This window comes from Lissotriton vulgaris, chromosome 12 (genome assembly GCF_964263255.1).
Source record: "Lissotriton vulgaris chromosome 12, aLisVul1.2, whole genome shotgun sequence".
Classification (NCBI taxonomy): Eukaryota; Metazoa; Chordata; class Amphibia; order Caudata; family Salamandridae; genus Lissotriton; species Lissotriton vulgaris.
In genome coordinates, this window is record NC_141700.1 from 85,056,093 (window position 1) to 85,069,920 (window position 13,828).

Consider the following 13,828-nt stretch of genomic DNA (forward strand, 5'->3'; position numbering starts at 1 on the left):
TCCAACCAGGTTAAAAGCAAGGTGGCGCACTTCTAAAGTGATGTATCAGAATAGGCGCTCTATCAAGTGGTCAACATGTTTCTTGCCTATTAGTTCTTAGCTCTAGTGGGGCTTCGTCAGGGCCAGTATAAACAAATCTATCTATACAGTAGGTGGTTGTCTGGTGAAGTGTCCCTGATAAACCAACCTAGGAAACCTACAGTGGTGTACCTGTGATTGGATGACCAACCCAAGTTGGGTTGGCAATTTATACCATGGACTCCCAGCAGGATTACACTTGCAAATCCCTAGTGTCGTTTGCTCCATTGCAACAAAGTCATCAGGCCTACCCACTCGCTGCCACGGACCACTGTAGGTTTTCTAGGTTGGTTTATCAGGGACACTTCACCAGACAACCACCTACTGTTTAGATAGATTTCTTTATACTTGTCCTGAGGAATCGCCGCTAGAGCTAAGGACTGCTAGGCGAGAAACATGTTGGCCACTTGATTTATTTATTTTATTTATAAAGTTTTATATAGCGCAAACTTGATCCCGAAGGATATCAGAGCGCTTTACAATTTGTGGCAAAGGAAACAAATTAGAACATTAGTCTAACATTGGGAATCTAATGGGCATTGAATCAACTAGAACAAGCATAACAGCTCAATATAACCTGAGTGCACGAGTAGGAATGGGCTATGCGATGGAGCATAGAGAGATAAAGGGAGTACATACAATAATCATGTACAGGAATAATAACCAGTACCCAAAACAATAATCGAAACAAGAGTCAAATGGATAGAGCGCCTATTCTGATACATCACTTCAGAAGTGCGCTGCCTTGCTTTTAACCTCGCTGGAAGCCCAATTGATTAAACTTCTTTTCTCTGGGATTTCCAATTTGTTTGAACTTCCCTTGGTTCATTCACCTTCACCTCCTGCATTTACACATATAGACCCCTCGCCCAGGGCACCAAACTGCTAATTGGAATAAAAGATCTACGCTAAAGAGCCTCTCATAGGGAGCCCGTCAGGTATTGCAGTGCCGACCTGACGAGGAGCACACCCTATGATGAAGCATGACACCCAGCCGGGTGGGTGAGGGCCCCAATTCCAACAGGAGGAATTTCCCGTTCACCCATTAACCGTCGAGAACCTATGACCACCTAGCTCTCTTGTCCCCCCGTACCAGTTAGGAACTGCATACCTCTTTGTATCTACACTGTTGGGGCATGTATGCTGAACGTCTTAAAAAGCCCCTAGTCCCTCTTTTGTGTTGATGCCCTATTGCAGTCTGGTTTAGATTTTTTAGAGTGTTTTAGAGTTCAATTCCAGCATGCAGGGATTTTTAACCACATAGAATGACGACCAAAACTGGATTCATTCTATGAAGGCAAAGCGGCAATCAAAAAATGTTTTAAAAAATCATTGGTTTGTTCTGGCTTCTGCTCCTGCCTTTCTTCAAGGAGGTCTCCCTCCTCACTTTCCCGACAACGTTCATTACTAAATCTCATGAGCAATTTTCTTGCTAGTCAAAGATGGAAAATTGAATGGACACCAGTTCCAAGAAATATGACTGCTAGAAAAAATAATTTCATGAAAGAGATATTCCCAGTCATCCACCGTTTCTCGGTCCTTCAGATGTAACAGATATGATTGGGCGGACACTTTTATATTGGAAATCATCAGTACCACAGACATAACTTTATTGCCTGAAAGAAGAGGTTGGCCCTTTGAAGTTTTTCTTGACTACCAATACTGTATTTTTTGGCACTCTGAGCCACATTCTAACAGATCATAAATTCGCCTCCACCTACAGAGGAAGCATATGATTTCGATGTAGCCTGGAATGACTTATACTATATTCTTGAAGGGGTGCAGACAGTCCAGCTGAGAAGCTATGGGTCTGAATGTAAATGCAATTTATGCATTCAACCTGCACCATCTGGCTGCATTCTGTAGTCTTGGATAGTGGTTTGCTTTCATAAATGAACTTATTATAGGTAAATCAAATCGCCGTTGATTGAGAAGTCTGGTAGTTATGAGTGATGGTCCGCATATGCTTCTTGGTATCCTCGACTGTAAGCGTGGCAGAGAATTCTGACTGAGAATGAAGCAGTGCCTGTGTGGCTGTCTTTCATACCTCCAGCTTCACTGGCCCCTTTTCAGTCTTGATAGCACCTTCAAGTGCGTATCACGTGGTCAAAGTTCACCAATTTTATGAAGAATTGTGGGTCATTCATATGCTTTTCTAGGTGGTATGTAATCCCTGACTGTAAGTCCTGAATTTGCACATCACTAGATCTCCTTGTTGCTTAACTCCCTTACCTATAAAATGAGGTGTACCTTCAAGAGGCTGACCACCCGCATTGAGGAATATTCAACAACAACTGACCAATGGCATCGGTTCTCTCTTTTTCCATGAAATGTAGGCTCCGCATAAAGAGTAAGGAATTGGTAACTGAGTAGGGCCTCTTCTATAAGCTCAGGAAGAATTCCACAACATTAAGATCCCTGTCTGTATAAGCACATCCTTGTAGTCCTTGAAGCGGTACAGATGAACGCAAAGGCATGCAATATGGCGTTAAGTGGCAATGAGACCTGAGCCTAAAGTTGAAGCATACATACACAACCCTAAATCAATTCCTGTGGGAAGAGCACAAAGATAATGAAACTCTTGCTTTGGAATTATAAATTTAAAGTACAGTAAACCAAGTACTGTGCAACAGATGACCCCAAAGGAATCTGTAAATACAGCACGGTTCAAGGACCCTAGCCTGTGTCTGCGCCTACTCTTCACGTGTGGAACGGTTCATCAGCTGGAGCGTCTAAGCATTTTATTCAAGGCTTAGATGTGCACAGAGAAGGCTAAATACAGTCTGGGCCGTGCAAGGGGGTCTTGTTCCAATGGATTTAGCACTGATTCAATAGCAGTACGAACGATAACACAATCCTTGACACTATAGCGACCCCGAGCCAGAGTGCACGCAGCCGATCTGATACAGAGTGCACGCTGAGATAAGAGTGCAGATAGTTCCAGGTGGAACAGAGTATAGCTATCTGTCTGGGACAGATCAAAAACAAACTCCAGAATGGCTTGAGTGCAGGCAACTCCAGATGGTATGGATTGCAGGCAGCTCCAGAAGGTGTGAATTACATGCGGCACCTATTGGATGGATTACAGCAGCTCCACAGGAGATTGAGTATTGGCGGCTCATGCTGGATGGAGTGCAGGCAGCTCCTTTTGGTACTCTGTGCAGGTTGGTCCAGATAGGGTGGACTGCTGGTAGGTCCACCGGGATGGTTTGCAGTCCGACTCTGATAGGATGGAGTGCAAAAAGCTCTAGACGAGATGTCCTTCAGGCAGGCCCAGATAGGATAGAGTACAGTCAAGGCCAGATGGGATGGAGTACAGGCAGTTCTAGGTGGGAATGAGGGCATGCTGCCCCAGCTGGCATAGGGTGCAGTAGCTCCATCCAGGATGGAGTGCAGATATATCTGGATGGCAAGATGGCGGCAGCACCAGGTCGGGTGGATTGCAGAGAGCTCCACGGCTTGGAGTGTAGGCAGATCCAGGTGGAGTGGACCTCAGAAAGCACATATAGGATGGAGTACTGGTAAACCCTCTGTCACTGAGTGAAGGGCAGCCCCAGTTTTTGACGGAACCGGGCAGTTCCATTTTACTTCACGTGCAGGCAGCTGTAACAGGGATGGAGCTGAAGTTAGCTGCAGTGGACACAGAGTGGCAACCTTTATTTCCTTCCAAGGAAGGTTGCAAAAGTCTAATATTTATAAAATGTTTGCTAATTTGTTAGATCTCAGTAAGCTGAATAGCTGAATAGTTTTGCTGGAGGTATGCGAAGGCACATGACTCGTGTAAGTAAGGCAGAAGTAATAGGATGGAGCTGGAAGAGCAACAACAAACAAATATTTAAAACATCCAAAGGTCTGATTTAATGTGCTGTAGAATGTAAACACGGGCAACTACAAATGCTGTTTAATGTTCGTTGAATGCACAAATGCTATTAATTTAGCTCATTAAAGTCAGTTCTACTCCCTTTGCCAATGCTGGGAAAAAGTCGAAAAGAAAATTAATAGTTTTCTCTAAAGAGTGCTTATGGAAGATATTGAAATGAATGTCACAAGCAGTGTGACTATTTAGTGTACTTATGCATTCCAGTGAAAGTTCTCCTGGGGTGCAGAATGTAGAATCAAACAACCATGAGTTCAGAGAATAATAAAGGTATTTGTGGAGCCAAAGCCCCCCCCTCTCTCTCTCTCTCTCTATATATGTATATATATATATATATATATATATATATATATATATATATTTATATATATATATATATATATATATATAAAGATATATATATATATATATATATATATATATATATATATAGATAGATAGATAGATAGATAGATAGATAGATAGATAGATAGATAGATAGATAGATAGATAGATAAATGTTAAAGTATTGGTAACAATAAGTCTTGCAGATAGCAGCACCAGCACTGTCAATCCAGACCTAAAAAGGTAAGGCAAGTTGCAGAATATGGCAAAAAGTCAAAATACAATAAAACAAAATATGCATTAAAAAATAGAAGCTGAAGCAGCACTGGTGGGTAGTGTCAAGTATTTCCCATCCATCAAAAAACTGATGAGTTTTAGAAAACTGAACAGACCGCGCCATCATTAATAATCTGTATTTCACCACATTTTTATATTTTGGTTGGTTATTATCAGACAGAACCATGAGAAATAGCCACCAAAGGTTATAGCAGTTTTTTTGTAAGACTGTACTTATTTTTCAGCCCAGTGAATTTATTGATCGACGGTCAATGTCAGGAGGTCACAAATCCGTCGGTAGCAGGAAGTGTGAGGTGTGGCTGAATCATGCCTAACGTATTCCAGAAAAATGAGTCCTAAAAGTAATTGTTGAAGATTTCATTGTTTACGCTTGACTTAGAGTTTGGAGGACAGGATTCTTAGTCACAGTTGTGAGTGAGTCTGCCAAACCCTAGATCTGTCCGTCTCATTTAGAGATGAACTGACCTTAGGTCTTATGTCCACGGACCCCCTTTTAGTTGGAAAATTCCATACGATGTCCTGACAGAGTAGTGGTCGTCAGAGGAAAGAAATCACACTCCTTACCCTATTTAAAGAGTATGGTGTAATGTATTTTCTTCTTTCCCTCACTCCCAGGAAAATCTTGGTGGTCAAGGATAGAAAAAAACATAATGACCCCTCCACAACCTGGGAGAAAATTCTGAGGATGTGGTAGTCATTAGTGCTTTGATTTTCAGAAACAAATTCCAGGTTTAGTAGGTTGCTTCAGAAAAACAAAAACTATGAAAAAGATTGGTGATTGGTCTAGTGGCGTAGCAAGGGGGGGGTGTTAGTCCACCCCGAGTGGTACGAGTTTTGGGTATCGCCAGCACACCCGCGCTCTTACATATAGCTGCAGGGTTGACTCTGCAGGGACCCCCACGGGCGACATTTCGCAGATTGAAAGAACCACCATGAGGGCGGTTCCTCTCATTGTACATCGTGAAGGGCAAACATACAGTCAGTGAGTAGTTGGAGGAGTAGCCGCGTTCTGAGAGCAGAAGTGGACTGCAGTGATGTAGGGTTCTTAAAAGCAGTACGTCTTCAGCTCTTTCCTGAATTGGAGCAATCCTGATGGATACCGAGACGTAGTTCCAATGACTGGGTGCACAGATGGAGAAATCACTTGCATTGTTCTGTCTTTTTACACTCTTTGCCTCCAGTTTGATGGTGCCTCGGTTCCGTATGTGCCGAGAAACACGATAGATGGTGAGCTTGCCAGCCAGATAGTCAGTGCTGCAGTTCCTCATTGTTTCATAGATAATGCAGTTTGTTTTGAAGATGTTGAGGGCCAATAAAGGGAAGGAACCCAATCAGGTTGGAGTGATGTGGTGATATTTCTTCAGGCATTTGACGCTGCTTAGTGCAGGGTGTAGAATGCCCCTCAGGTGGGACATTGTGGAGTCGGGAAGGGGGGGGGGAGCTGGGCAATATCACCAAGATACAGGAGCCTGAGTTGCATTGCTGAAGCCACATTATTGCAGGAGCAGTTAAACGCTTTTTTAACAAAGAGAGGTGACACTAGACTGTCTTTGTTTGCTTTGTAATGTGCTCTTCCAGGGTACTATAGGTTTGTCAGTTCACAATAAAAAAATAAAACAATGTTTATATGGTTTTAACAATAGTGCTGTGCACCTCAGTTCTTTAGGATAAAGTCATCTAAACTTCCCTTGTACATTGTTTCCCAATATAATACAACAGTTATCAACTTGGACATCTATCTATCTATCTATCTATCTATCTATCTATCTATCTATCTATCTATCTATCTATCTATCTATCTATCTATCTATCTATCTATCTGTATCTTCAACTGGAGTCTGTGCCCTTGTTTGGCCCGCTGCGGTTGTTCACTGGGATTCTGGTGATATATATATATATATATACAACTGTAGAACGGATCATGCGGTATATGTACTCACGTGCACCTGTGCTCTTAGGTACGTGAGAAGTACTAAGCTACAGGTGCACGTGAGAATACTGCAACACTTAAGGACGATTGTTAATAATGATCCTGCTTACCCTGTCGCTCGACATTTTAAGGATGCACTTAATAATGACATTAATTGCCTCACATACTTTATTAATGACTCTGTACCATTGCCCCAGAGAGGAGGCAATCGGGAAAAGTTACTTCGACAAAGAGAAAGAAGATTAATTTTAGATCTCAATAGTAAATTCCTTAATGGGTTAAATAACACAGAGGATATGTATACCGTCTTATAGGAAAACACTAAAGATTTTTGTAGAGATTTTTTAGAAATTCTGCATGGAGATTTTTTGTTATGTTTTTAAGGATGGTTTTTAGCTATTTATAGTTCTTATATCTGGGATACATACACCTACACAGAATTCTTATTCTCTGCATTGCCTATTTTGCACATTCTGATTTCCTCTAAACAGACCTCATTATTGACAGCCAAAATACCCGACAGTCTTGTCGGGTTGGACTGATGATTCTTTTTGTGATAGGTTTTTGGCTCGTCTGTTGTCCACCGATCAGGAAGGGAAACAACTTCCCCCGCGCAGACCCAGTTCTTTCAAAGGCGATGCGTAGCCTCCACGGCCTGGAAGCACCGTGTTTAAATGTCTTCACACATTTTCCCCAGATACCAGGCCGCCAAACATATATATATCACACCAAATACCAATCCACTTTCCATGCTCTCCTGGGCGAAGGAAGGGATGCAGACACATTAAATAAATGCACAAATTAATTTATTTGTAATAAACACTCATTCTGTTGTGATGTCGGCCAACAAACGTGGCCATGATCCCACAAGATTGCTGCGCCATTTTCTTTTCATTTAAATACCCATTACCTCACTATAAACCTTTCCAAGTAATCTTAAATTGACCATTACACCTTTGTTCTTACACAAAACAAATCTATACGTTGCTCCTAACTCCTATACATTGAACTGTCCTGCAATGTACAATGTAAGCAAAGTAACTGGATCATGATTCATAATTCAAATTCAAAATATAAAATTTCATGATTTAATGGTCACAATCGTGCCCGGGTGGGCTTTTCATTGATCAAAGATCTCACAGGATAATATGCAAGCTGCTAATTCAATAACTTTGCATATATTACTGATTTGATCGCTGCAGTCCAAACTGCATGTGCTACTTCTTCAAAGGAAAAAAAATAATAAAGACAATATAAAAATTAAATAAATATACATTTGGATTAATTTTCAAAAGGAGGAGTGAAAGGGAATTGAAGCTTCTTAGGAGATGGTACTCACAACATTTAAATGAAAAGGTAAAAAGACAACTACTATATGTCATCAAGGCTCCTTTTAGCCAAAACATTATGGCGACTGGAATTGCATAAATAAAATAATTGCATTCTGAAACTTTGGTCCGTGTCGATACCTTTTGTTCTGAGGATGATGAGTGAAGCACAGGACTGACGGATTTATATATATATATATATAACGATATATATATATATATATATATATATATCACAGTTCAGAATATGGTCCTGTAGGAATATTTGACACAGTAGGCAAAATGACACTTGTTTGCCCCCTTTCTTGGAATGTGTCCATGTTTACTGAGCAGTTTTGTGATCCAGTCAGACCCAGATTTTCTAAGCAAGCACCATTAAGGCCAGTTTTGATCTTGCCATAAAATCTGCCCTGACCATATGGACCAGTGCAAGAGAGCTGAAAACATACTTATTTCACAAAATTATCTGTATTAGTATTTAGATGTTTTTGTGTTACAGTTCCCCAAATCTTGGCTCCTATAATATTACCTTATTTTCTCTATGATTTAGAATGCTATTCTCAAGACACTGTTTTACGTTAGTGTATTCTGCTTACCGCCACACTGGTGTTCCCTATCTATGTAAGTCGTATGGAGCAACTCAATAATGAATGCATTTTATAAGCAGTTTTTGACCCTCATCCATTGTAAGGCGAAACCTATCATTTATGCTGATTAGAGCAAGAAATTGCGTGTCCAAAACGCCAGACCCTCCATTAGGGGTCTGTGCAAATAAAGGGGCGTACAAGACATTACATGGAAAAATACACCTGTGGTCAGCCCTGGTGAGAATGCGGGCTTGGCAGGCGCAGAGGGGTGAAAGAAAATAGCATGTAGAGAATATTGTGTTATTACTAGCAATCTCTTCTGGTTTTTGCAGACTTGCTGCTTCCTCTCCAGGGTGGGCGGCTGCGACCCTGTTGCATGGGAATGTTATTCTTGTTCAAGCAAGCATCCACATTCACAGGCCTTGTGTAAACCTTGGTGAGAGGCTGAACTGTAATATGTCTGCCTTTTTCATCCCTTGTGCTTAGAACAGGGACAGTATTATTGTTTCACTGTTGCTATGGTGTGATCACTGTAGAATGTATTGACCTAAATTCAACACAATCGGAATGTTGTATCGTATCACCATCAAAGTAGAATCACAAGGAGTCTCTTCTTAGTCTCCATCATTTCACTATGTGAATGTGTGTGTGCATGTGTATGCTAGTTTTCAACTTTTGTTTAAAGGCTGAGTGAAACACAAAGAGGGACAGAGAGTGTTCCTTCAGTGGACAATTTTCAATGAGTTGGATGTCGCGGTCAGTTTCCCAGTACACCATAATGGACCTGACCTTGACAATTAGTGAGATGGTCTTCACTCAACAGGAGGACTAGCTGTTTCCAATTTATTGTTTCAGCGTAAACCCTCCCTCATTTGAGTTCAAACACAATAATTACTTAATACAGAGTCTTGAGAAATAGTATCCAAAAGGCATTATTCTGAGCGTTGCCTAAAAACTGTAGGAAAATTAGGGCAAGTAATTCATTACACATGTATAACAAAGAGTGAAATGTAACTTCGATTTACTTATATGTGTTTATAGATGTATTCAGCCAGTTGAAATCTAAAGAACGGTAGTACAGAGAGTTAAAACAACTGAGCGTCAACCATGGGATAGACATTGCTATACTATATAATATTAAAGTCAGGTGTGGGAGCCAAACCATTTTTTGGTGTCTGGTTGGTTATTTTGGCAGTTCAAGTTGGACATGTAGTAGGTAAGCATGAGCGGATTTTGCGGATTGGCAATCCGCGAATTTTGCGGATTTGCGGATTCGCAATCCGCAAAATCCGCGAATTCCCGCGAATTTGCGGATTTTTTTTTTTGTGTTCGCCCGTGTTTCTGCCAGTTCGCGAGGGTTTTTACAATTTCGCAATTTGCGAACTTACCTGTCGGGTCGCAAGTTTTGCGAACTTGTTGTTTCTACGTGTCCAGCCTGTTTGGGACACTCTTCTTCATCACTGCCACTCTCTGTCACCACTGCCACTCTCTGACTACTCATGCCACCCTCTGGCCCACCCATGCCACCCTCTGTTTCATCACCACACCCTCTGGTTGTCCAGTGTACATTATTTTCGGCAAAGCAAAGCACACCTTCCCTGCCTCAAGTGACCTGAATTAATTTGGGGCTGATTAATGTGTCACAGAATATTTTTTTAGCTGGCACCTGCTTCCTTAGTGCGCCCTGATTAGTGATCTTTTGCACTTGCTAAGTGCTTTCATTGTTGCAAAATTAGTTACAACACCTGCCCTGCCCCAACTGACAATAATGAATTAGGGGCTGATTAATGGATTTTAACTTCCAGCCTGGCTCCTGCTTGTCTCCCTTAGCTGTAATTCAGGACCTTTGTGGCATATGTGTAACTATTCTGAGGTTCAGAGCAGGGTCACATAATAGTTTCAACTGGCAACTGAACTCTGGAGGGGCCCCTCAGGAAGCACTACAGGAAATGGCTACTAATGATGTGCCTGAACTTTTGAACCTGGTAAGTAGTTACTTTCAGTTTTGCTAAGATCGTATTTCTGCAATTTTGCACTTATTCGCGGGGCGCAAACTCACGCGAACAGTGCGAGCAGTGCGAGCAAAATCCGCTGCTCGCGGATTTGCGGATTTTGCGGGAAATTCGCAAATCTCGCGGATTGCGGATTTCCCGAAAATCCGCAAAATCCGCGAGCGTAACGGATTTTCCGCCCATGCTTAGTAGTAGGTTGATAAACCATGAAGGATATTGTGACTAGAAGAAAGGTCTTGAATTTGACCTGTTATTTGACTGGAGTCATCAGTCATGGTGAAATTTGATTTGTGTGCTTCAAGGCAAGGATTAGGTGGACAGCTAACAGCATGGTTTTGAGCTCTATGAAGCTGTCCCTTCTTCTTGTTGGGAACTCCTCTGTATTTTCTAAAGCGGTAGTCAAACCTGTATTGACCCTGTTCCCTTGTAGAACAAGAGTTCAAACAAGAGCATTAACAACCGCCTTCTTGTCTTTATGTGATAGCTTCTCCATAATATTGGTTGTTGTTGGTGTTAGGGTAAGGTGATGTGGTTCTGTTTGCATCCTAAACATTGATTAACGTGCACTCTTCCCTTCTGTATCCTCAGTCTGGCATTTCATAGGCATTGTAGAGATGTTAGGCTCAGCTAAGAGGAGTAAGTCAAACAAGGGATGCTTTTATATTATAAAGTCCCATTGACCTCAACTAATGACAATCAATTTCCAACCAAGGTTTTTTCTATTGGCTGTGATGGGACGCAAGTTTAATTTGCTCTAGTCTTTACACATCAATAAGATCTCTCACAGTCGTAACCTGGGTGCTTCCAGGTAGACTTTGTAAGTAAAATTTCTTTAAAAATGAAGATGCTTTGAAACTTTAATGCAGAATAGAGATTGGTTTTCAGCTACATTTTTTATTGTATGACTTTTGTAAGTTACTGTTTCCTTAGATTGTAAAATGTAGCAATATTAATATGAGCTTGAATAAATGTGTTTACTTTCCAAATAGCATTTATTAATTAGTAGTTTAATAAATACACACTGACACATAAGAGATAATTTTACTACTACGCCTGGGTGAAATTAAAATGACATCAGTTTACTTCATGTAATTTGAGGAATTTCAGAATTTAAGCTTATGTGACATCCTAAAATGATGCTATTATGCCACATTGCATAATTATACTGTGTTCGCAGTAAAATTTATAGCGCAGGATTGAGGGAACATTTGGAACGTCCAAGTAAGCAGTCATTTGTTTAACACACTTGTGTGTTTGCCACTATTTTTTAAAGCGAATTGCACTTCCGTGGCTAATATAGACACAAGATTGCATTTCATACAAAAATTAAGGTTAAATGTCAGATTTCCATTTTGCTTAATTTTGTGGAATTTGTTGTAATTTTTCAAAAATGTCACGCAATTATGCAACATCAAATTTGTGAATTTTCATACCCTACTTATTACAGATCCAAATCCCCTGTCCAAAGCTCTAAAAAGCGTAGACTGGTGCCTATTTAGTCATTGTCACTTCCAAGACCAGACTCTAATACGATTGTAAAGTTGGTTAGTCCTTCAGACACATTGTTTAGCACTTGGGAAAAGTCTACGACTGGGCAAAAAATTACACAGATAATGTCATTTGCTTCTTGTGATAGACAATAATGAACACTGACTGCAATTCACCCACTTCTGGTCTGGTTTCTTTTATATGAATCGAAACACACAATCATTGGAAAATAGCAGTGTTTGCTCTGATACCGACCAATGTGGCCCTGAGTGCCAAATTCAGGCTTTCCAGCTCTATTTAGCGTCAGGGATGTGATAGATTTAGCCTGTTGGAGCCTCAGCTGACTCCACTCTTATAAACGATAACCTGATAGCACGTGATGAGCATACCCGCCACTTAGCTGGCAGGTCATAGTGACAACTGCCCTTCCCTGTGTAGAGTGGAGTAACCACACTAACTTTCCGTACTTGACTTTGCCATGTGAGACATTGTCATGGTTCATTGTTTTCTGAGAATTGAGTACCTCTTTGTGTGTTGGATTTCAGCGAATAAATAACTTTGTCAAGCTCAAGTTTGCTCAAGTGCCAAACCTCACAACTTGATGAAGTTACTGACACAATTTCACAACTAACTTGCCTTTGTCTAACAATTCTTGCAAAAAATGTTTGCAAGACATTTCTCAATGAAAAAGTAGACTTTGACATTTTTGTCTACAAAAGCTTTTTTAGGTGAGACTTTTCATCCACAATTTTTAAAAGTCTTCCCCCTGTCCCAATTTCAGGTGTCAAGTGCTGGTGGTGCAGTCGGACACCTTCCTTCTCATTGTGGAATCACAGGGGCACTATCATTATTAAACATATGCAGCAGATGTTTGTGTGGCCCATTCTGTGATGCTGATTGCGCAGGTAGACTTGCGATGTCAAGGGAACGGAAATGCACCTCTGGCTCATCAGTAGTAAATAGAAGTCTGAAGATTGGCTCATGATGGTGCAAGTGGGCAACCCATTGATGTTTTTGGAGGGTCAAATAATGTGTGATGCCACTTCTACTACCTCTGGAATTTGGGAACATCTACATCCGGGCCCTCTGTTGCCATCTCAATCCTTACAGCCATACTTTATTTCCTCTACACAAATGTTACATGCATGTAAGATATTTTTAGATTTGCATCTCAATAAGGAATTAATCCTAAAATAAAATAGGCAAACCAGCTAAACATGAGCTGTTAGGATGCAAGGGCAATAAATATTCATAAGTAAACTTAAAACAAGGAGTGTTTTGCCATCTATAAATGTGTTCATCCTTGTTTACACCCATAAAAACATCTGGTGTGCACTTTTAATTGTAATGTATTGGATTATGTTGGGCAGTTTTATGCAGGATTTTTAAGCTGCCAGAACGGCCTCGGGGAGGCTTTCCAAAAACTACCAAGGGAAAACTACATCGCAGTTGTGTAAATTTGCATTCTCAAAGGTTTCATATCATTGCACGTACATTTCAAAGTGAAATGTTAGATTTCCCCTTAGCACTGCCTCATTATTCCACAGTAGAATGTAGGAGCTCTTGACAGCACTTAATCCACATTTCAAGGGTGAGAGGTGGAGTGCAAGAACTCACCACAGCACTGAATCCAAATTTGACATCAGTATGTAAGGTTTTATAATAGTACTGCATCCACATTTCAAGGTGGATATAAGCTCTTTCAAGAGCACTGATCCACACTGTAAAATATTTTGTAAGAGATCCTGCAGCACTACAATAAGCGCTCCCAACACACTGGATCCAAGTTTTATTGTGGGATATCAATCATTATTATGCTTTGATTTAAGACCCTTTGCAGCATTACCACCACATTGGATGGTGGAATGTAAGAGCTCACCTTAGCAATGTTTCCATTTATCAAGCTA

At 40.8% G+C, this 13,828-nt stretch overlaps 1 protein-coding gene across 1 annotated transcript in view; it reads left to right on the forward strand.

Moving 5' to 3' along the window:
- LOC147673403 (fibrillin-2-like) overlaps nt 1–13,828 on the forward strand; it is a 259,147-nt gene that overhangs the window by 1,171 nt on the left and 244,148 nt on the right. The window lies entirely within an intron of this gene.